The following is a 23,881-nucleotide window of genomic DNA, read 5'->3' as shown; positions in this document are numbered from 1 at the left end:
CAGGTCCCTTCTGACCCTAGAAACTATGAAACTATGAATGGTGCTCAATTTCAAAAGCTAATTTATATATTATAATCCTTATGTCCTTGTAGAGGGGCTAGACAGTGGGAGTGAGCGTGAGAGACAGGCAGGTAGGGACAAGCTTGAGCCTACACTTATCTTCTCCCACCTCATGGCACCCTTCAAAGGATGTGGTTCTGTGGCACCCTGGTTGAATCACTACTTTACCCAATAACATGGACTGCATTTTCAGTGACAGGAGTCCTAAATTACCATGGCCTTGAGGTCAAGATCTGAAATAGATAAATGACATTCAAAAGGGGAGGCAGAGGGTCACAATAAAGTGAAAATGGATTGTACTCCAGATGTGACACCAAGGTTATTAAAGTTCTCTTCATCAGATTGTTCAAACTCTCTCACAAACACACAAATAATTATTTACAGCTCTGTCAAAGGTACCTGAGGCTTAGACTTCTGCAAAACATGGGGAAAGAATGGCTCTTTATTGCCTGAGCAAGTGGTGACCTATTGCTGAATGTGTTTGTTAGCACTTCCAATGAGACGGTGTGTTTTGAGCCATGGAGTAAAATAAAGAGCCCTTTCTCCTAAATAAAACTGTTCTGTCCTAAAATTTGTAAAAACTCATTTAGAGTTAAGATTCATTACATCTGACTGCTTTCTTCTAATCTGTACTCCCTCACTTAGCCATAAAATGTACTCTGGGCGTCTCTGATAGCTAAAAGATACCTGAGATTTCCATTTCCTGTATATTTTGGGTTAAAAAACAAAAACAAATTACTGGACTATTTGTGCTGCTTTCTCCTTCTGCAGTACCTGGATCACTTGTTCTGGTTTGCTGACTTTTGTTTTTTATTTTTTAAGTGCCATAATGCTATTAAAGTGCAAATTATGGTACACGGTATTTGTTAACATTACAAGCTGTGACTTGGCATTGAAAGGAACTTCCCTGAGCTGAGATAGCAGCAAGTATCCTGTGGCAGATTAGTATGTCTGCAAAAGGAAAAGCCCCTATTTAGATGGCACCGCAGGGTCCCATCCATCATATTACATGTTAATTTGGTGAACTGAAACTCTTGATGATTCCTTAGCAGTTAAGAGAACTATAAGCATCCTAATATTTTTGCAGTCCTATCTTTTTTTCTCTCCCTTTCCTTCCCTTCCCAACAAGCCACAAGACTTCATGACCTGAAAAACACAGGAGCAAAAGTTAAAATGCTTTAATGGTCCCCATACGCTTCTTAACTAAACACTGTGATTGCAAAATCCCCCTCCCAGGCTACAATCTACAAACAAATAAGAGATTCATTGTGCACTCCACTGCTATTTACCACCACAACCATTGTCACTTAACAATCAGAAGGAGGAGCCTGCAAGGCCTAATTCTGCAACAGCTACATCTGTCAACAACTAGATAGAGAGCTCCACTGAGCAAACAGGCTTGATCCCACTTACACAGTCTTCCTTTGTCCTGCCTCAGCTGAGTTTCTTCTAATCTTCCCAGACTATCTTCAGCAGCACAAGCAGGAACTTCTACTGAAATCAGATATAACAAAAGATGCCTTTCTTTATTTCTATGCACTGTTTATATGTTTATGTTACTCCACCTCTGCCCCCCACCTCCACCCCATGTCCCCACCCACAGCAAAGCACAACTGGTATGAATCATAGCAGGGTCACATTATATTCTTCATGATAGCCAGCAGAACAAAAGCTGGTAATGAGCCTTAGTCAGTTGAGCATGCACTATTGCAAATATTGATGCCTGCCATCGCAGAGAGACAATACAGATTGCAGAGTAAAATAAAAACAAAACAAAGCAAAGTTTGAAAACCAGGAAGCCTAGCAGTGAAGGAGTGTAATGCACAGCCCCTGCAGTTGCACTGCCATTATTTTATTTCCTTGTGCCTCTGTAGCACCTAAAGGTTTATATCAAAGGCCAAGACCCCATTGTACAAATATAGCACATTTCTGAAGGCAGAAATTATTCTTTGGCTTAAATGATTCTAATAGAAACCAGCTGTTACAGGTGCTCTATACCTCCAATAACAAAGGTGCATTGAAACACCTGAATAAAAGTGGCCTCAGAGCCATGTGCTAGATCAGTGGTTCTTAACATTCTTAGACTCAAGGCACCCCTTGAAAAAAGCTCCTAGTTTTCACTTGTGTTTTTACTATGGCAAAATAATAGAGCAATATTGCACAGCACCCTGTGGTACCCTTAAAGGGATCTTGTGGCACCCTAGGGTGTCACTGTACCTTGGCTGAGACTTACTGGATACCAGGTTTGAAAACTGTGGCCTCAGAAGACTGGTACAGAACATCTTTTTCTAGCTTGCCATATAAAATAAAAAGTACACAAGTGGTATCATCAGGTAAGCCCACAGGACACACTGCATCTCAAAGAAAACAAATGAATGCAAGATTTCCAGCTGTTTCAGCATCAGGAACTGCAATATTTATTCTGGAAGAAGCAAACAACAGATGTAGTTGGATGGCAAGAGTTCATTTGGTTCTCTGCAGCATTTGAAATAAAATGCAAATGGTCATTATTGTGCAGGAGGACAAAAAGAAAAAATCTGTCAAATTTTAAGCATTTTGGACATCTTCAGAAGCAAACTTCAGCTTCCCATTGCCACTCCCTCCTGACCCCTACATACAACATGACTCCTTAGTTTCCCTTCCCTTACTGCCACCTGTGAAAACAGCTGTTAAAAAAATAACAAAACAAAAAAAAACTGCACAAGGCTGGCTTTTGGGCTAAGTACAAACATTCCAAAAGCCTGAGCCTGAAATGATTCAATCTTTGCAGGGTTGTCTAACCTGCATAGATTAAACCAAGAAGCAACTGAACAGACATTCACTTTTGATTCCAGAAATGAAGCCATATGCCTGCAGTGGCTCAGGCTAGAAACCAGGGGGTGCTAGAGTGAGCCCTCCCTTCCCTTCTGCAGTGGCAGGAAGGCTGGAGGGAAGCTGAGCTGGGGGTGGCCAGGCCCCAGCAAGCTGAGTATGATTGGGGAGGGGTTTAAACCCCACCTAGTCTTACCCAGGGCACCTGTTTGCCTGGGCAGACTGTCTGCTCTCCAGCCAGTCCTCTATCCCCTGGCCAGCAGATGCTCCTGGGTCAGAAGCTCTCGCTGCTTCTCCTTATACTGAACCTCTGCTGGGTGCATCATCGGACTAGATGACCTACTCAGGTCCCTTCCAACCCTAGAAACTATGGAAAGAGGCACTGAGCTGCAGAACCAAAGCCTGTGAGGGCTCCACCTGTGCTGGGGATGGGGCTCGAAGACACGATCTCCTGCCCTGCACCCAGGGAGTGCTCTAACCAGCAGACCCCTGTACCTCCTGCCCCAGCCCTGCCCTGCTGGCACTAATGGCTACCCACAGCACCACGGACCTGTCACCTAGTGAAGCCATCAGCGAAAGCACTGGGTTCCCTGCTCCAAGGAGCAACAAAGTATTGCAGACGCAGAGCAGACCCATGCAAGAGGGGCCAGAGTCTGCTCCAGCATGCCTGCCTGCAGGACCAGGCCTGTGGCTGCAGCAGATGGCACTGCAGGGTCTGGATCCCCCTGGCCCTGTGGAGGCAATGCTGGCTGTCACAGGCCTACCAGGGAAGCAGCAAGGGCAGGGGAGGGAGGGAGATGCTATAGCTCTGGGTGTGCCCAGGGGCAGACATTTAGTTCTGGGGAATGATGAGCTCCCTGCATAGTCCCAGCATCACAGACACAGGGACAGGGCCCTAAAATCCTGTCCTGTCCAGCTGACCAAGCATTTGGCTTTTTTGCACTCCAACCCCCTGGGACTTTGCACCAGCTCCCACCGTGGGCACAGGGCAATGCATCCCATGTGCAGGGGGAGAATGCTGCATATTCAGCCCCTCCCACCTGCTCTTCCCTAGACAGACTGGCCTGCCTCAGGGCAGCACTTCCTGCTAGCCACAGCTGGAGCTGCTGCCTGGCACCTGGACATACACTGGCCACACAGGAGCCAGCCCTCAGTCTCCATCTGGCAGCCCCTGCAGCCCAGCCTCTGACCAGCCACTGCACCACGTACTCCCATAGCCCAGCCTGGGCTGTGCCTGCATGGCCAAGAGGCCCCCTGGGCCCCAGTTCATGGGTTGTCCCCACCACCCCATGCAAAGCAGCTGTGGCCCATGGAGACATGTTTATGGAGCACTGTGCCCCGCCTGCCCCCAGCACCACCCTATCAGGGACCCCCAGAGCCAGCTCAGTCCAGTGCTGCTGGCAGCAGTAAAACAGCCCACCCAGCTCCTGCCACAGCCTGCCCAGCCCTGGTCCCGCAGTGACACCAGGAGTAGGGGGGTGGACAGCTCCAGGGGGAGGAGGCAGGAGGCAGGTCTGGGCACAGCCACAGGAGCTGGGGAATGTGCTCATCTTTGGCTCCCAGCTCAGGCAGGGTGGGATGGGTGGACATCCCCCAGACCAGCACTGCTCTACCCCAGTCCTGGCCCCAGTCCCTGCTTGCTGTCCTCTCTCAGCCCCCATCCCGCATCAGCCTCAGGGCTGGTGGATCATGGGATCATAGGAGACGCGGGCTTGAAGGGACATGAGGGGCAGCTACTGCAGCCCCCACTCCAAGCAGGGCTGCCTCCAGCTGCAGCATCCTGGGCAAGGCTCTGTGTAGCTGGGCCCTGGAGCCCTGTAAAGATGCAGCTCCCAGCCTGTCAGGGGCCCATGTGGCACATCGCTGCCCTCCTGGGGAGCACGAGTTTCTTCCCATCAGGCCTCAGCTTCCCTGGCCACAGTCTGGCACACTAATCCTGTGGCTCTCGGCTGGGGCAGGTTTCCCCCCCTTCAGGGGTCAGCTGCTGAGCTGGGCAGCAAGATGGATGTCCTGCAGCCAAGGCCGTACAGGGGATGGGTGACAGGGCTCGCCTACACCCTGGCGCCACAGGCTTGGTTGGCCCTGGGGCTGTGTCTCCTGGTAACCCCTGAGCACAGCCAGTAGCCCCAGTCCCTTTGCCCGCTGCCTTCTCATCCCTTCACAGCTTCATTGCCATCCCTCCCTTGTCCCATACCACTGGGATAGGGGAAGGACAGGGTGTTAAACTTCCCCCCTTCCCCTCAGGCTACTGGTGTCTGGCCACACCACCCACTCCTGCTGCTATAGCCATGAGCAGGGGTGGTGGGGTGGGGAAGCCTGGCAAGGGCTGCTGTGTCCCCTGCCAGGAAGAACCAGCTGCAGTCCAGAGCATGGTTTCCCACTGTCACCCCCTTCTCAGCCAACTGGAGATAGGGGTGAGGCCAACCCTGCTCTGCTGGAGCAGATAGTCCAGACCAGCCCAAGGCTGCAAAGCATCCTGGGGTGCTGGGGAAGTGTGAATTAACTTAAACTAGGAAGAGGTCTGGGACAGAAGTTCCAAAATTCAGTTTGACCTAAATCAGTTAAGTTTGATTCAACCAGGTTTATTAAACCAGTTTTGGCCATTTTGAAAGTGGTTTATGTGCACTGAATTTCTGTTCTGTTACAGGTTTAAACTGGTTTCTGATCACTTAAACCAGTTTATGTGTAACTTCTATCCTTAGCCTTAGTGCTCTTGAAATTGACAGGAACTGCATTTGGGGATTTTTCCCCCTCCCTTGATATACAGACATGTGTCCTATTACACTGCTCATTGCAAATAAAGGGAACTACCTTTAATGGGTCCAGAATTTCACACAACTTTTGGAGTAGGTTTCTTCTTGCAGTAAGTAGCAGGATCTATTGGCATTGCTATAGTGGCGATCACTTTAGAGAATCCAGGCAGTCATGTTTTCGTAGCTAAATAGAATAATAGTACAAAAATGCCTGTAGCTTTGCCACCTCCAGGTGTCAGTCTGTCCTATCCCATATGTCAAGTAGTCAGTCCCAGTAAGTACTTGCACAAGAGCTATGCAGGGCACTTTCGGAGTGCTGCAGAAAGCAATGGCCGTGATTCAGGAGGCAGCGTTCTTTTTTCTTCACTGGCACTGAGCCAGTACTCTATCATGCTGCAGAGGAATAATGCTCAAGGTGCCATTTTTCTGAAAAGAGGTTACAGACTTTGTCCATTAAAGACTTATGAAAGGGCTGTTGGTTAGGGGTGGAGGGGTAGACAGAAGGTTGGCTTGTTTGTTCTTTTGCTGTAGAGAATTAACTCTGGTATCCAAGTCAAATTTTAACTTGATTAATTTTGTTCTGCTTCTCCAACTATCCCTCCTTGATTTTAACTGCTGAGTAGTTACTTATCTCACCACATATGTGACTGCCTTTCACTGGTAGACAGAGTGATGCAATAGATCTGGACCTGCTAGATAGAAAGGGCTGTAAAGAGCCATAGATAAAATCTGAAGCAAATGAGCTTGAGCCAGGAACAAATTCAGTACACACAACAACTTGCTCACATCTTTCTTGCCCCCTCATTCCTCCCTTAGCAGAAGAGAAGCAACAAGTTCCATTACCACCTCAGCAGCATTTGCTGAAGTGGCATCCCTCACTATTGGCACAAAACCAGTATCTCTTTCTTTCTTACTCTGAACTATACTGCAATTTGAGATCCAAATCAGTTTAGCTGTATGTTGATATGAAGGTCTGTGGAGCAGGAAGGCTTTTCCTTCCAGCTCCCTCCTCCCGCCATACATATCTTTTTAACTAAACCTTTGAACAATACGCAAGGGGTCCTGATCTTAGATTGGAGCCCAGAGGCACTACTGCCAATCAAAAAAATGATAAAGAAGAAACAGTAACTTACTTCCCTTCCTATAAAGGCGGTATTCCCACTTTTTTTACCCTGTAATTTAATTACATCAGGAAAAATGACCCATAAATCCAGTGTCACAATTTATACATGTTAAAAGAACAAATCCCATGTTCATTTCAAACTTGCTCCCCTCCCTTGCTCTCTTTAGTGACCTGTCCCTCATTTGAGGTATTTATCACACATTTTTTAGAGGCCTGTGTCACATATTTGGGTCTTGGGAGGTTATGAGTTATAACCACCAGACTGCATGACCTATGCAAGTCTGGTTCTACCCTCATCTGATTTCTTTTCTTGTTGCTTTCTGAATACCATCTTGCCTGCTCCTGCTGAGATATCACAGAAACGTTCTTCATCAACATACAGTGTCATCTAACACATGGAGCCTGCCAAGTTTTCATGTTGTCATATCAAGAAAATTTCCCTGAGGGGCATGGGGAGAGGGAGAGGTCACTTTTCATCTATGGAAGAGCGAGTAACCCTTTTCCTCTGGGACCAAGAGGGTCTTAATTTAACAAACCTTCTTTCCTGTCACAATGCTGCTGCTCACTTACAGATCACAATAGACCAGACAGCACTATAGGCTGTTAGGAGACCAAAGGGATGAAGAATACTTGCAGGTAAGTAGCACTTTTCAGCCCACTATGCTGTAATTTAAAACAATTAAGTACAAAAAGGGACAGAAGTTAAAAATATAGGAGTTTCCAGCTTGCAATGGGAAAACCTGTCTAGTCTCCCAGAGTGATACGCACATTTCAGCAGGCTCTGACAAATCCAAAGCAACAAAACCAAAATGTGGGTCCTCATGTGAATTGTATTCTAACTATGCAAGCCTCTTAAGTCATCAAAGAGGGCCTGGAAATCTCCCAGGATTGGGTTTTTTTTTTTTTTTTTTTTTTTTGGTGACTTCCTGTTTCCATAGAAGTTGGCAACATCACAGAAAAAGGCTGTTCCCATTAGTAAAAGGCTGGGATGCTGGGTAAATGAGTAATAAGGTTCAGTCAGAGTTTTGCTGTTCAGGTTGGGACTGTTACTTATTCTATCCTGAAGTGTGAAAACAAGGTAACCTAAATTTCAGTCGCAAAGCACTGGTCCTGCCCACATGCAGGGTAAAGCCTCTTTTGCTTGATGGAAATTAGTGACTGGTTGGTTTCCTTGTCAGAGATATCTGCAATGATCTCATAGAAAAATCAAGTCCAGTGATACTTATGCATTTAAGCCAAATGCTGCCTAATAGCTTTTTCTGGAATGGAGAATAGTACCAAAACCAATAATCTTCCTAAGCAGAGGAAACTGGGATGAGAAGCACAAAACCAGAACCTACAATTTGAGCCCCTTAAAAATTAAGAGGGTTTACAGCCACATTCCCTGACGTAAACTCGCTGCTACTGTAATGATTCTAGATCCAAAATCAGAGTGAGATCTTCTTTAGTACTGACTACGTTGCAGCTGGATTTTTTTTCTAATCTTGCAGATTTCCATCTTTAAAAGGGAAAAATGTAGAAGAGTTGCTGATCCTGCAAAATTGCAGCCATTTTTGGTCTATTTTGTAATCCGTTTGAGAAATTGCTGTTTTATCTAGTTCACACCCAACCCCTATATCTAATTTGGCTTTGAACCTGAATCATGACTTAAAATGGGACTGGATCCAGAACCAAATTTAAACTTTGTCTCTGTGGTTCATATTATACCAAATACCTTTGTTTGATTACTTCAATTTCCAGTTAGATTTCCATTTGATTTTCTCTGCTTAACACCAGATATTATTTCCATGTCTCTGCAAATCTATTTATTAACAACAGAGAATACATAGAACTCCCCCCACCTCTTCTCCTTTCCCATTTTTTCATCATGAGCAGGCTAACAAACCTCAGAATTAGTCATGTATATCTATATCTATCTATGTAGATATACACATGTAAATATATACCCTCTAAATACACACACACACAGAGGTACATATATGAATACATGTACATATATATAATTTCTTTTAAAGTACTTAAATTTTTAATTTAATATATTACACATACAAATTTTTTTCTGATTACATTTTGTTTTGTTTTTTGCTGCTTCACATTCAGATTAGAGGGCTATGAAATATTTTGAAGTTTCTAAATTTTATTACAATTTTCCACAAAACTTTGAAAGATTTTCATGAAAAATGCAATTTTCAGCCATCTTTAATAATCTCCAAGATGCATTTATGATAAAAATCTTAATGCTAGATATCGCTTGATCCACATTTGTTCCCCAAGTCCTGCTAAGCCCTTCTCTCTGGGAGGGAGAAGTCAATTGTTCTGGCCACTGCTCAGTCTACCTTTGGATATTCCCAGACAAAACTTTTACCTTTTGCTGACTTTCTGTGGTCAGCCTTCTGCACTGGGCAGGGAAAGATCTAGAAAGGATGCAGCAGTGCAGACACTGCCACTTCTGCTGCTGTCCCTGACTGATCCAGATGCAGGGAGAGCCCTAGAGCCGCTCCTGCCCTGTAGCAGCCATGAGCTGCAGCTTGGCTGCAGACAGGGGTGGCAGCAGACAGGTTCCTCTTCCCCCCCGCATCTGCCCTCCCTCCCTCATAGATATTCCCTGCTGGCTGGGAACAGGCAGTAGAAGTAAGTACCTGCATGCTGCCCCTTTTCCCTGATGACACAGGCATAGGGGAAGCTCCAGAGCTGCTCCTGCCCTGTGCTTCAGGTAGTGGTTGTGTGAGGAGCTGGGCTGAGCTGGGAAAGGTTCTTCCTTCCAGTGCCGGCTCCCAGCCAGGGGGAGACACAGGTGGGCAAGCAGGGAGCAAGGGCTGGAAAGAAGAACTCGTGCACTGCCACTGCTGTCCCCAGCTGAGCCCAGCTCCCTACACAGCCACTATCTGAAGCACAGGGCAGGAGAGGGACAGCAGCAGCTCTTGGGCCCTCCTATGCTGACAGGTCAGCCAGAGACAAGCCCTTGTAATATAGCTCTATAGCAGTGATTCATCTCGAACATGTACACAAATACATGAACCATATTCATAAAGAATTATAGGTATGTCCCAGTTTATCACAGACGGTGTGTGTGTTTTTTTGTGTGTGTACATATAAAAGCACACAAACACATGAAGCACAATATTTTCCAATTATGCTCTAAACCACTACAGCTCACAATAAGGTTAAAGCAGTGTCTTGGCAGTTACACTCTTGAATGCTTTTCTGAAGATGTATTTTGGTAATGCAAAAATGAGGAAAATAACCAGGGTCCTAATACTGCACTCCCATACTTTGACCCAGATTCTGAATGCTGACATTCGTACCTTATGGCAGAAAATGGCTATGTAAGTTCTATTTTTCTCCCCATTTTCTTGCTTAGGCTCCAAGAGATTATAATTTAAAAACAAATTTAAAACATCTTCTGTGCAAAACATGATAGGCAACCTAAGGGAATTCTCAGCTATGGGAGAGCATCAAGTCAAATACCATGGCTGACTTTATAAAGGGCATAATACATTCCCTAAGAAATGATGCATATTAGTAGTTGTGCATACTAAGATAAAGATTACTGAGTCACATACTTAGGGAGACTGGGTGGTGGTTTACAAGCAGTCAGAAAAAACTGCCTCTGGATCCTTTTGCACAAACAGTGCTGCACCTGAAAGAGGTAAGCAAAGGGTGGATTTCTACTTTCTATGGATTTGAGCCAGAAAAACAAATGGGTTGCTAATGCCCATAACTGAATGCCAGACTCCGCAGAACTAATGATCCAGTATAACAAAATCTGTGACAATATGTAACTGGAGTGGGGATAAGTGAAAAAAAAAAACCCAAAGATTTTTCCCTCCATTTTTTTCAGTTTTTTTCTCTTATACTTCTGGCAATTGTTCTGCATGATGTCATTCAGGAAGGAAAAAAATTAAGATGGCGATAACCCCCAGGGCAAGTTTACTGGTGAGTATAACTAAACCACAGCAATCAGGCTCAAGCTTTATGGTATCTGCAGGCAGCTTTTGTTTAAGTGCAGAATAGTCAAAATCTTGGCACATTCCAGCTGCTCTCATTTTCACGTTCAGTGTTATCTATCCTTGTAATAATTTTGAAAACTTCAATCAAATTATTACCACAAAATCCAAAGACAGCTCTGGATAGAATGATAATACCATCTGCTTTCAGTCACATCCTGCTTTGCTTTCTGTAGTACAATGTAGCGTCCTGTTTTGACTTCATCATAGTAATCCACATACACAGAGCAAAAATCAGGGAGTCTCTCCTACCCCTTCAGTTCAGTTTAGTCTGTTTGTGAGAGTATATATGCCTGCTTGCAACTATTCTCCCTCCCTTGTTATATCATAGGATTTAGGATAGATAAAGACTTGGTCCAAACCTTTGCTTACATCTTCAGTGAAACAACTTAAAGGGATTCCACTCCCCACTAATCACCACCCACTGCAAACTTTGTGTGCTTCAAAGAGCATCTGTCCTTAGTTTTTGATAATCATTAAAAAAAAAAAGTACCATTTTATTGTTTTGCAGATATTAATACATTATCCTCATTTTACAGATGAAGAAAATGAAGCAGAGAGATTAAGCAAGAGGCACAGGCCACAGAGGAAGTCCTTAATGAGACCTGGGATCAGTCTCTCTCATTTCTGTCTCCCAGTCCTATGCTCAGATCACAGTTCTCTAAAATGCAAGCGGAAGCACCAAAAATACAATACAATAAAAAGGTGATGATTTTTTCAGTTAAGATTTGCCAGAACACATCTGTCCATGAGATTTCCAACAATTCTCCTATACCAGCAGAATATGATTCTTCTTCTTCTTTTGAATATTTCTCTGAAATTAATCTCCAAGCCTTTGGACACTTCTCATTGTTAGTGCAAATTCACTTTTTTCCCTGCACAAACCCATGCCATCTACACCCTAATATGGACCTTTTCTGTTTTGAATGTTTCACATAAATGAATTGCTTGCCCTTTGCTGACCTGAAATAAGCCTTTTAGGATAACAGTAGTACAGAAGAGGTGTTGAAACATAATGAAAACATTCCCAAATTTAATTGCTTGGACTACTGAGGACAAAGTCTACAGTCTTCCCAACACACAAACTACAATATGTTGGCTTAATTCTTAAAAAAAAAAAGAGTCTTAGGTTTTAAAACATGCTTAATAAAACATCAAAGCCTCCTATTCCTTCAAAAATCCATATTAAATTCAACCACTGATATCCAATTAAAAGAAAGAGCTAATTTCTATAAGGAGGTGCTCTACTTTTAAAGAAATTTTTATGTAAGTGATATTTTTTCTCCCCTCCAAATTTAAACCTTACCTCTGTGTTAAGTGAAGAGTAAAATCTCTAGCTTGGCTTCAAAACATCAATTTTAAGTCTTAATGACCTTCATATAGCACTTTTGAACCTTACATTACAAAGATAAGCCTTTGAAAACTTTAAAATGTGGGTAAAGAGGAAATATTTGAATAAGTAATTATGGAAGCTAAAGAGAACAGCGATATGTATCATCACCAGACTGTATTCAGAGAGATATATTGGAAGCCAGAGAATCAGTCTAGCTTCTTAAAAGACCTGCATTTGTGTGAATGTGAGAGAGAGCGTGTGTTGCAGGTAATGAGCATATATGCACATTATCATCCTAAAACTCCTGTAAAATGATAAAACTGATTAAATAGTAATAGTACTGCTGGATTTATGTTATAGCCGTGAGGGTCCTGGAAAAATGTGAGGGACAAGTATTTTTGCAGGGGTAAAATCTTAGACATGTTTTTGGGCACAAGGGCCACTGACAGATGTGAAAAAAAACCCAAAAACTGCTTTACTGAAAGAGGCAGCACATTAGTTTGAACCGGCTCCACAGCATCTGTATAGATCAGGTGCTTCAGAGGGGTTTTTTGGTGGTTTTATCTAAAGCTGATTCATTCAGCTATTAAATAAAAATGCTATTAAGCCTCACTGAAGCACCCAATCTATACAGATGTTGGGCGAGCCAGGACAAACTAACGCGATGCCTCTTCTGGGCATACAAGGAGTGCACTGAGCTTAAAGTAAAGCAGCATTTTTGTTTTTCCCACGTCTGTAAGCAGCCAGGATTCCCTTTGAAGCAGACACAGCTTGAACATTAAGTACCTGATTCAGCCAAGTACATATACATAGTTGCTAACTCCATGTTAAGGGAGCTGTACACCTGTCAGAAAGTGCCATGAGTTAGACTGCACCCCCCAGCCCAACAGACATTTGCTGTTGGATCAGAAGGGTGGGTGATTGAGCTCCAAGCTGATCTGGGGAAAGGCTGCATGTCTACAGCATCTGTCCCCTATCCCCACCATGTCCAGGTTCCTGTGCTGTCTCAGGATGGGAGGGAGGGGAGGCAGGTCCATTCTGGGGTTTCCTCAGCCTGCTCTGAAGTGAGGGGACAGGTGGACTGGAAGGTTCAGATGAACCCTTGGGGGGGTCCAATCCACTCGTCCCACCCTCCCACACCGGCTGGGCAATCCCCAGACCAAACTCCCCAGCCCTGCTCCTGGTGCATGCTGACAAATGAAGACCTTCTGCTTCGAAGCACCTTCATCTGAACCCTCATGTAATGTAATGAGGGTTCAGATTGTCACATGATCAGGCATTTTTAAAGCACTCCAGAGCCATACATTTCTGCCAGTGCACAGCTGTATAGTGCTCTCAGTGGCTGATTGCACGACAAACTGTCATATCTGTCAGCGCCCTAAGTCCCACTCATGTCAATGATCATATCCAAGAATCAAAATAACTAAACAGAAGACAATCAGAACAAATCCTATAGTCCTTTGATATCACTGTCAGTTTTAATTCGGTGTCCGAAAGGCTCAGGATCTGGCTCTAAAGAATATTTTACTCCTCAAATATCAAACGCTGAGATTTCCAAAGCTGTCTGAGGATTTTAGATACAAAATTGCCATTTAATTTAAAGGCAAGATCTGAGTCTAAATCCCCTATGTGCCTTTGAAATCTCATCCATAGTTCATAAAAAATCAGAGGCAACACAGTTGAAGTTCATTTAAAGATAAATGGCCTCATTATGATCACACACGTGTATGTAAACTATAACCTCTCTGAGATGAACAGAGATACAAGTGTGACATTATTGTAAACTGCAGGAGAATCCAACTCACTCTGCTGTACTGTACATAACTAAAGAAAAAAAAAGAAACCTAAGAGACTCTTTACTGTTGTCATCCAAAGCGGAAACCCTCTCTTCAATCCACAAGTTGGTATGCCATCATAATAGTGTTCAATCAAACAGACTTATTTCATGTAAATCCATAGTCCATGAAAAATGTTCCATATTTTTCAATTAGGGATTCTAAGTATAGTATTTTCAGGAGAAAGAAAATATTTGGTAACAGTAGAAGCTTAGCAGGGTTAACTAAATAACATTTGAATCGTGACCTCCAGCAACGTCTGACCCATGTTACTTATTATAACTTCCTGATTGTGTTATTTTCTTTTCTAAAAACTTAATTATTCAGAAAATACTACCCAGATAAAAACAGGGGTGTAGGTTGTAGCCATGTTGATCTAAGGACATAGGCAGACATGGTTCTTTGGGTGTATCTGATATCTTTTGTTAGACCAACTTAAATAGTTGGAAATAGTTTTTTTTCCAACAATTTAAGTTGGTCTAATAAAAGATACCAAGTCCAGATAAAAAGGAAGGGCAAAGATACTTGCAGTTACATTTAGGAAACTAATAATCTCTAAAGGGGGAAAGAAGGCATCCCATTATTTTCAGTTTAGATGCAGGATATACAAATACAAGCCTAAATTACTGGAAGAAGGACCACATACTGTCAAGTAGCATCCTACATCCTATGTCTGAAAAAGAATAATCTGGATCCCTGCTTCAGTAACTTTTACTATTTTGAACTGTTTCACCTTAAAGTGAATGTGTAAAGCTCCTATACATGAGATCTAAGCCACACACACACTTTTTGTTTTCTTTTTTCTTTTTTAAATTTTAAAACATATATAAATTGTACAACACAATGTGCCAGATTCCTTCCTGATACAGTTTCATTGGTGTTACCGTGCCAATGGATTTGGGCCACTGAGCTGTTTTATTGTAGTATATTTTTTTAATTAGTTAGTGTGGGTCAAAGTTCATTTGTCCCTATAGAGCTACAATCTTTTACACCAACTAAGAATCTTTCCACAAAATATTTTCTGAGACACAGCTGAGTTGCACATGAAAAAACAAAGGCAAAAATATAATTTTTCATGGATAACTCTAGTTTCTCGATTTGAAAATGTAACCATGTAACTTTACTCCCCAAATTCTTTAAAAACAGTTTTGGTGGGGTCTCACTTACAATGTACCAGTCCAAGCATCCCTGAATTTTGGAGATATTGAGGATCTGGATCAAATCTAAATTTTTGAATTATAGCAATAATTAGCATATTAATTCATTTTAATGTGTACAGCAAATACAGGAACATTGCTGAAAATCCTAAATACAAAATCAGCAAAAATTACAGCACAATAGTTGTCTCCTTGCAGTCTGCACCAAGCAATTAATGGCTTCTCCCAAATAATCTTGTTGGATTGCCTAGGCCTCTTTTTTCCTCTTCTGTATATCTGAGGATCACAGAGGTGAGGTCATTTCATCACTCTTTGCAAAAAAATGCAGTGTCTGCTAAAATCTGACTTCATTTGATTTACTCTCCAAGGCTGTTTTTTATTAAATATGTTTGACTGCTATCTCTAATTAAATGTAGAATTAATTTTGGCAAACTAACCACAGATGCAGTTTATGTTCAATTTTATCAGACAGATTTATTTATAAGCTGTCAACTTCTTGAAAGACTTCATTTTGGAGCAGTTTTAAATTGCTAACAGTAGCTGTAAATGGGGCTACTGTTCTCTCAAAGACTAAAGAAGAAGTATGCTATAAATGTCCATTCCATCTGTGAGGAATCATAAAACAATCACATTCCTTTATTTTTTTTTCCTCCTTAGGACCTTTATTAAATTAGTTCAACTCAATTAAAAATAACTTCAAAAACATTTCAGGGCCTTTTGTTTCACGGAATACTTGGAACTCTCTGCACGGAACGTCACCCTTTTAACTAATCCCTTTTGCTAAACGGAGGAGAATAGTGGTATTGTGACTTCAGACAGTGCTTTCAAGGGTCTCTACTGTACCGAATTGAGGTCACTGCAAGACAATGCCCAACACCCAATAGCCATTCAAACATTCTTCACAACTCTATCAAACGTGTCTTTCTTTCTCTCTCTCGCTTTCTCTCGTGGCAAAGTCACAGGACAATGGAAAAAGCCTCCAGCACCATTTATGGTCACCATATTTGCACATGACAAAGTCTATTCTTCCTGGTTTGCCAATTCCCTGTAAAAAAAAGAATGAACCCTGGATAGATTTTCCCACCATTACAGTTGTTCAAATTTAGCTCAAATTAAAAAAGAAAAAGACAAAAATTGAAAGGAAGAGGGAAAGAACCCCTCTAAGAAAGATACGTGCTATTTGAGAGAGCAGCTCCTTGTGTCTTTGCTATATTGGTATATGTATAAAAGCAGCAGAGGCTAAATGCAAGATTAAATATGCTACATTATAACCCACATATGCATGACTGAGTATACAACTTAGTGCAAAATAGAAACAAATGATAAAATAGGAGCTATTATCTCTCATCTTATTGTTTGGCGTTAACAATGTTATAAAACTTACCATTTGAACAACAATGCATAAGCTCACATGCACAATTTAGTTTTGCTTGGAAGGGTTTAACAGCTTCAACCACAAACAACAAGAACCAAAAAAAAATCAATTATTGTGTATTTGTGCTAGCTAATGTTGCTATTTCAGAAAAGATATTTCAGGAGCATCCCCGCTCCCCTAACAACTAAGAGCAAGAGAGTAAAAGAGAAGGCATTTTACAAATGATGGGGAGACTGTTGCCAGAAAGAATTGATTTTAAATAAGAATGGAATTAGCAGCCAATTACAAGGATGAAATATTCTTCCCAACGAAAAGTGCTCTGGATGGAGATATGCTGCAGCCTGAAGTACTTTGGATGTATTTGGTTCTTCAGTTCTATCATTTTATCCCTCCTCTTCTTCTGGTTAATTAGAATGAAAGTACTCCATCCCCAGCGAGGGGGATCAGGGTGACCTGACCTGCAGCTTGTCAAAGTATTTTAACCCTTTACTGACACAATATTCCCACAGCAAATGGGAGTCCCAGAAAGAGACTTTTAGTTCTTTCCCCATCACTCTTTTTGAGTCTTATGATGGATTCCCCCCACCACCCTTTTTTTGAACCATAAGGTTTTCATGGCATTTAAATGCTGCAGAATTCCCACCACCTTTTCCCATGCTTTAATGAACCTCATTTTTGTGGCATACACTTAGTTGATTGTAGGAGGTGCTCCTACACTGGAATATAGTTCATTTCCTCTTCCCCCTCATTCACACTTCTGCAATAGAGACTGAATCACCAATTTGGTGCTTACAGATCTTAGAAGCATGGCAAATGGATAACCTGATGTCATTTACAACCAGACCCAACAGATGCAGAGTGCTGGGACACTAGCCAAACCACAGTCCATGTCCTGTCTAGTCAGTGAAGAATTAAAGAATAAGGTGGTGGATTAGGAACTAAGCACTAGTGTACTTACACACTAACATTTAATATAGTGTAGTTACTTTATCTGAAAAAAATTACCCATGTGGTACGTGAGGTAAAACTCTACATTTGGACAAAAAGGCTGTTTCAATAAAATATTTTTATTGTGCAACCAGTATATCTTAAGCATATGCTTTACTTTTTATAGATGTTCATCTGCATCAAAACCAAAGAATATATTCCATGTTAAAATCAACAATCTATTAACTGTCTAATCTCATAACCTGTTCTTTATTGACTTCTTCATCTGATTGGTAAATCACTTTGACACCTATGAATGTAAAGTTCTATAGAATATTGAACAAGTTGTTATTACTAGTTGTGTAGTAGTAACTGACTGCAATACCTTATGAGTTGCCATGGTACATTATATAAAAACAGTAGTACTAATTTTATGAGAACTCACTACATGGGTTCTAGACAAACAGAAGAAACGGTGCATTTTAATTTGAATGATAAACTGTGAGGATTAGCAAAAATTCTACCAAATTTACAAGTCAGTATATTACTTTGAAATTTGCTCCTCACATTTTGCATGTACAAAAACCCAGAAATAAATGAGCAAACAACATTAATGAATTCCTACTGGGCAGTTGAGTATTTAACTACCTGACCATACATGCAAATTTCATTTGTGGGCTGGTATGGGGAGGTGTCTACTCAGAAATGGTAGGCAACAACAAGCAACAGGAAAAATTTAAAAGAGGGACTGAGGACCCTTTGAAAGTAGGTATCTTAATGATACACACCTGTATCTCCATAACAAGGGGAAAAAAAGAAATAATTAAAACAAAACAATTAAAAAGACTTCCTTAGAAAGACAGAAAAATTTACACAAAAGACATGATCATGCAAAAGACATATGTTTATGCAATACTTAAACTGCATACATAGGATACATACAACATTGACACAATCACTTTTTTGAAAATGTGACACCCTGTTGGTTAAAAAGTTTTTTGACAATTTTTAAAATGTGTGTTACCTCAGCACTATCCCTGGTTATCATACTCAAAAGTGTGGCAATATTTTCAAAGAGATGACCTGAAAGTAGTATGCTCTTTTAAAACTTTATGTTAGTTTCATGAACTGAAACTGTGCCTAACTTTAAACCATATTAGTGGCCTTTAGGCCACACCTCTTGGGCAGGTCAAATGTAAAACCTCCCAAGTCTCCAAAGACCTCATTCAAGATAACCACAATTATTTGCTGTCACTAAGGCCCCAATCTACAGGTTACATTTAAGACATGATTAACCAGTTAAATACACCTTAAGTGGTCACCTGGCCATATATTAATTCAGTTAATGGTGTGATAAAAAGAGGAATAAGCTACAAAGTTATTCCACAAAATATATGTAAAAACTTTGTAGTTGTTTCCTATCACACCATTAATTGAACATGGCTGGGAGCCTAACTCAGATGATCAGGGCTCCCAGCTGGGGGGGGGGGGGCATGTGCACCCCCCAAAACTGGGAATTCCCAGCTCATGCTGGCTCCAAGCTGTAGGAGCCCATGCCCCTGTGGCTGGAAGCCACATGTGCACACCCATGGCTGAGAGATAATGTCAGCCAGGGTCTCCCTGCCATGGAGAGGGGACCTCTAAGACACCCGCACAGTTGGGATCCCAGGTCTGCTCACGGGGCTCCCAGCCATGGGAGCTTCCTTCTTGCTGGTGCAGGAAAGCCCAGGATCAGGCTCCCCCTACACAATAAAGCATGATGGGATTTGATTTCTGATCCCAAAATCATGCTTCCTTCCCATGTATGTGTTGCAGGAAGTACAATCGTGTGGATGATGCATTAGATCCCATAGTTTCATGACTTTTACATGCAGAGGAGCCCTAACAGTCTTTCTTACCTCTCATAATGATTTTGGGTCATTAGCTCTAACATGACCAAGCAGGAGTATGATTCTCTCCCTACCCCACCTTAATCCACATTGCTGCATCACAATTACTTGGATCTGAGTCATGGGAGCAACTTCGATGACTTTCACAGATTTCATAGATTTCATAGACATTTGGGCTGGAAGGGACCCCCGGAGGATCATCGAGTCCAGCCCCCTGCCCCAGGGGCAGGAAGTCAGCAGGGATCATAGGATCCCAGCAAGATAAGATGTGGAGAAGCTTGAGAGGGTGCAGAGGAGAGCCACACACATGATCAGAAGTCAGGAAAGCAGTATGAAGAGAGGCTGAGAGCCATGGGACTCTTCAGCCTGGAAAAGCGCAGGCTCAGGAGTGATCTGGTGGCCACATATAAGTTCATCAGGCGTGCTTACCAGGATCTGGGGGAATGTCTGTTCACCAGTGCCCCAAGGGATAACAAGGTCAAACGGTCACAAATTCCTCCACAATCATTTCAGGCTGGACATAAGGAAGAATTTCTTTACTGTCCAAGCCCCCAAGGTTTAGAATAGATTGCCGCCAGAGGTGGTTCAAGCACCTACTCTGAATGCCTTCAGAAGACATCTGGATGTTTATCTTGCTGGAATCCTATGATCCCTGCTGACTTCCTGCCCCCGGAGCAGGGGACTGGACTCGATGATCTTCTGAGGTCCCTTCCAGCCCTAATGTCTATGAAATCTATGAAATTTGGGATTTCCTTAAAGAATCTCCCTTTATCTTCAGATTCTTTACCACCTGTTGTGCACATTATTACTGTAGCAACAGAACCAGCTGCTCAGATGAACATATGATTGGAAAGTACACTTAGCTGTGATCTCTGGGCCAACATTTTGTGTGTCCTTCTGGAGAGGCACACATGTTGGCCTTTTAAGGTACAAGAAACTCTTGCTATTTGCGGGTTTGGCATTCACAGTTTCAAATATTCATGAATGCTGGACCCACATTTTAAATACACTTTATACACTTACAGGAGCTCCTCTGGAGCTCTGTGCTTGCTGCTGCTGGGCTCTCACCACCACTGCTGTGCTCCAGCTGCTGCCACCATACTCCCACTATTGCCACAGCAGCTGTGCTGCCTCTCTCCAGCCGCCAGGGGCACTGCATTCATGAACGGAGACTGCCTCATTCATGGATTTCATCATATGAGAACGTATTCCCCGTGAATGGTGAGGGTCACCTGTATTTCTGAAAATGCCCCTCAGTCCTTTGTTATATATGCTTTGCAGATGAGTGAAGTACAGATATTAGGCACTCTCTCCAATTCTTCCAATATAAGACTGTGCCCTATACACTTAATCCAACATCCAATGGTGTTCATGACAACCTTTTTCCAGTGATTTCAATGGACTGTATGGTCTGATCCTAATATACATATGTGCATTATGATATAGTCTACTGTACAGCAGTGTTCCCTCTAAACTGTGTGGCATGTGCGGCTGTGCAGGCGCACTCATGCCACGCTGCCAGGAGCACCTACACAGCTGTGTAGCTTATAGGGAATGCTGCTGTACAGATTGATACAGGCTGTATATATAGTATAAGTATAATATATCATCATGTATCATACCACTATACGATGTAGTTGGCAAATGGCTGATAATGGAGTCATGGCGATTGTCACTAGATTTCCATCTCAGGTTGGATGGGCCACCTGGGACTTCAGCCCCAAACAACCCAAAACAGGTACTCCTTAGGGGTCATCATAAATAGCCTATATCATACAGTCTGTACAGTAAACTGTATCATAATGCATATCTATGAAGATGACAAGATTAAATAAGAAGCGATAGCTTACATCCATGAAAGTATTAGTCCCTGAGTTGCCTTTAAGTAAAAAAAATAAAGACATGCCTTCTCCACATATATCATAAATTCTGAAATGAAAATAACATTATGTAGCTTGAACACCACTGAAACACAACCTTACCCCTTAGACTGAAGGACATGTAAAAAACCTGTTATGCCATGGCTGCATAGTTTTAACTTACATATGTTGGGCTAAACAGTGCAGTTTTTGCATATTCTTATAGATTTTTAAACTCTCTGTATCTGTTTTGCTAGTTCCTGTAGCTTACATGCTCTAGCATGCAATAGAAGTCAGGTTTAAAAAAATACAACTGTCCAGACACAACGTAGCACCGGTTCAGTTTTATTGGTGTGCAGTCAAGGCCTGCCAGTTGAAGTAATAGTAGCTGGTGTGTGGTAAATCCCTGTCCCTCTTTTACCTCATGGTAACTCCTTCATGGGCCCATACCTTTAAAGCATTCTTATTTGCTGCTGGGGAGCGTAAGGCAGTATTCAGTAATAGCTGGCTTGATAGCATTCTAACAATTTCTGGAACCGTTCTGTGTGTCCAGAAAACATCCATCATGGGAGATCTTATAAATATAAATTAATGCAGTCCCCTATAGTGAAAACACATGAGACCATGAGTACCTTTTAATAACACAAAGGGGATATCCTGGACATAAATATAAAGATATTATATTAGTGTAATGTTTTCTTTTTTATGAGAACAATTTAGTTTTTCACTGTCCTTCTAGCCAGATATGGCTTGTGTGATATTGGCAGAGAAATATATGCTATCAGAATTGCTGATGGTCTGCTTTAGGCATTATATCTAAAAGCAAATCATCAGAAGCAAGAAAATTGACATTTAGAAAGAAAATATATTACAGAGCACTGAAATATCTGGACTAGAATTAAGGCAGTAAGAGGTGGCAAAAAATAAAAGTACCTAATAAGATTTCTGGGGGTTTTGCTTTGTCTTATAAACTTGCAAATCTAGGAAGGCCTAGTGATGTTTCAAGGAGGACCATATATTACATGCACACAAACTACTCTTAAATTAAAGCATAAAGGCTGCTTACAGACATAGGGGAAAAAAACAGCACTTTACTTTGTGTTCAGTGCACCCCTGCACTGAGTGCAGCGCATGCCCAGAAGATATATAGTGTTAGTTTGATCTGATTTGTCCAATGTCTGTATAGATAAGGTGCTTCAGCGAGGCTTTTTGGCACTTTTATCTAAATTCAAATCAAATTCAAATTTTATCTAAATTCTGATTCAATCAGCCATTAGATAAAAGCACCAAAAAGCCCCACTGAAGTGTGTGATCTATACATATGCTGTGGAGCCAGGTCAAACTAATGTGCTTCCTCTTCCAGTAAAGTGTCTTTCTTCTTTTTTCCCCCATGTCTGTCAGGTTCCAAAGTCAAACACTCAAAAGTTAGGAAATACCCAAATTATAGTTACCTGTACAGCCTGAATCTATCATTACATGATCACATACTCTTTTGCTATAGGACTCTGCCTCAGTGCACTAGGTGGACCAGCCCTAAGTTGCATAGTTAATGAGGCTGCTTCTGTAGGATCTGTTTCATTTGCTGAAGACTGCATAGCGAGTGAATGACTGAGGTAAGGGATTACAGAAAGAGAACAGATGGCCTTATGGTTAAGACTTGGAATTCTAACTTTGTCTCAGCTGTACGTCAACACTGGCTCTGTACTGCTCTCCAGGCCGCTACCAAGAAATACTCTCTACCCACCCGCTTGCACTAAATACGCTCCAAATCTGTAACTGGAACCGTAAACATGCACCATGGGTGCTTCTTGCTACCATTCTTGAGATCTCTATCCTGAGTGAATCCAAGAGCAGTGGTGGGGTATGCCCCCAGAGTCTTCCACTATCCCATTGTTGTGTTTCAGGTGTGGAACAGAAGCAGCTAGGTGGGACTTATAGTGACAGCCTCAAGAGCATCATGGAGCCAGTGTGAACATACCCTTACTCACTTAAACCTTTTCACAAGTGGTCACTCATCCCATTTTCTAGGGATCTGATTTGAGACCCTGGGATCTGATGTGCTGAACACTCAGAGCTACAGGTCAAGTCAATAGGAACTGTTTTTCAAGCACATAAAAAGTGCTATATGATGTTACATACTCAAGAAGAAAAAGGACAAGAAAACTCATTTTAAGTGTCTAAAATTGGGCGATCAAATCAGTAGAAATGTTGACATTAATCTCTCTGTTCCCCAACTGTAAAAAGGGAATCATAACACCCCTGTCACTGGCACATGGTGTTATAAAGCAAAACTAAGCGTCTGTAAAGCCAATGGTGATAAATGTCAAAGAAAAACCTAAAAAAATTAATAATTCTGTCTTCACAGCGGGGTTTGAACTGTGTGCAGTAAACAAGGCATGAGGCTATACATTGAACAATAAGAATAAAATGAAATATTGAATAGTTCCATCCTGTGCATTGAATGAGACAGAGATCCTGTGGAAAAATATTATGTGATCACATAATTATAGGCTGTATCATAATGCATACGCAAAAGGGGCCTGAAATAAGGTCACACAAACAACCATAATTCCAATGTTTACAAACTCCTGAAAGCTTGATTTTGCAGCAGCCTTAATAATGTCTGTTTATTGTAGTTTATTGTCTGATATTGCCTATGTTTTTTAAAAACTCTAGCAAGCTGGAAAACCTATCTTTGAAAGAAAAAAACCTAGAAATTCCATTATTTTCATGTTATTGATAACTACATAGC

General features: G+C 41.9%; 1 protein-coding gene across 3 annotated transcripts in view; it reads right to left on the bottom strand.

Annotated features, from left to right (window-relative positions):
- SOX5 (SRY-box 5) overlaps positions 1-23,881 on the bottom strand; it is a 671,039-nt gene that overhangs the window by 590,524 nt on the left and 56,634 nt on the right. Inside the window, exon 2 of one of the 3 annotated variants that reach the window (XM_019515641.1) lies at positions 1,474-1,554. The exons of the other annotated variants lie outside the window; for them this stretch is intronic. The gene's annotated coding sequence lies outside the window, so the exon portion shown is untranslated. The remainder of the gene's footprint in view (positions 1-1,473; positions 1,555-23,881) is intronic. 3 annotated transcript variants of the gene reach the window in all.

Source organism: Gavialis gangeticus, unplaced genomic scaffold (genome assembly GCF_001723915.1).
Source record: "Gavialis gangeticus isolate Ggan-Ray unplaced genomic scaffold, GavGan_comp1, whole genome shotgun sequence".
NCBI classification, from domain to species: Eukaryota; Metazoa; Chordata; order Crocodylia; family Gavialidae; genus Gavialis; species Gavialis gangeticus.
Note: the sequence above shows the minus strand (reverse complement) of the source record. Positions and strands in the feature narration are given on the sequence as shown.